This window comes from Chrysochloris asiatica, unplaced genomic scaffold, assembly GCF_000296735.1.
Source record: "Chrysochloris asiatica unplaced genomic scaffold, ChrAsi1.0 scaffold00579, whole genome shotgun sequence".
Lineage (NCBI taxonomy): Eukaryota > Metazoa > Chordata > Mammalia > Afrosoricida > Chrysochloridae > Chrysochloris > Chrysochloris asiatica.
The window spans coordinates 499,080-500,593 of NW_006409097.1; the positions used below are offsets into that span (position 1 = coordinate 499,080).

The 1,514-nt window shown below is 37.0% G+C and overlaps 1 pseudogene; it reads right to left on the bottom strand.

The window, feature by feature from the left end:
• LOC102828926 overlaps positions 1-1,030 on the bottom strand; it is a 119,648-nt pseudogene extending 118,618 nt beyond the window's left edge.
• Positions 1,031-1,514: the final 484 nt, after the last annotated feature.

Here is a 1,514-nt window from a genome sequence, read left to right on the forward strand (position 1 = left end):
AAGTCCATTTCTTCAGCAAAGAATTGAGAAAATTGTTTTATAGATCTAAATAAGGACATTTTGGAGCATACAAATTTCCAAGGATATAAAAGAAAGCTTATTAAAACTGAGTTTCACATCAGAAACCATTTCATTCAACTCCTCAATCCTCTTCAGAATTTCACATAGCTGATTCTTCCTAAAGTTAATGGAAATGATAATGTTGCTTTACACTGCATCAAACACTACTTCAGGAATCAAACTTGTTTGCTTATCAATTGTTGTTGTTGTTGTTAAGTGCCATCAAGTCGGGTCCGACCCATAGTCTTTTATTATTAATGTGATTGTTACATGTACATTGACTCTTGATTCTCTTGGCAGTCTCATAGTAGTCTCGGTAATAGAGTTACTTTGTATAGGTCTATCATCCCTGATCTTCCTTCGTAGATAGTTTAGGACTTCTTGGGGTTCTTTACTTATAAAATTTCTTGAAATCATACTCAAAGGATTTCCTTCCAGTGCCAAGAATTTCAAAAATAGGCTCCCTAATGAATAGGGCAGACTACCTTTATCATTGTTACGTAGGTGACATCTTCAAAAGACTGTAGTAGTGTGATTGGTCTCGAACAGAATTTAACTTGTTATCCCTCAGATCTAGCACAGGGATAGAATTCAGATGCTTAAGGTGTTCTGCCCCTAACTTATGAATCTGGTTTTCACCACATTCAGTTCATTCATTAGTCTACAAGAAGGAAATTCTGGCAGAGATTCCAATTATTCCTCCACATATAGAGCAATTCTAGTGATTCCTTTCCAGTCAGTTCAGAAGGTATACTTCTAAGAGATCTGAATTATCATGCATGCATTAATCTTCTCATAATATTTTCAGTTTGTTATGGCTTCACTAAGTTTCCTACCAGACAGGCTGAGCTGGCCGCTCTTTCATGCTGCCTTTACCAGCTCCTTGGGTTACAGAGGTATTGAAGTCTTTCCATTGAGTTCTGAAACGTGCCCAGGGATCCCATTTCACTAATTCCTTCAAGTACGACATGTTCAAACCTCAAGTTCAACTATGTCATTACTTTTAGAAATGTTGAAAATATAAATGCAGCTATCTATAATTTTTTCATTTAAAAACTGTAAGTCTTTTTCTCTTTTTGGTCCATTTTCTATTGCTTAAATAAAAATATATTTTTTTCAGAGTTCCAACACTATCTCATGAGCCCTCTTGTTGTTGTTGACCGAGCTCCTCACTACACGTCTACCCGATCCACCATCTTGAAGGAGCAAGTGGTTAGACCTCGCTGCTTCCAAGATCTCGCTGCTCCGAAGAAGTATGAGTATTCCAGAACATTTAATTGTACTTCTAAGGAATCTGTACCTGCACCAAGAAGCAGTTGTTCGAACAGAACATGGGAACACTGAATGTTTTAAATTTGGGAAAGGTGTGCGACAAGGTTGTGTTCTTTCACCATACTTATTCAACCTGTATGCTGAGCAAATAATACGAGAAGCTGGGTTCTATGAAGATTGTT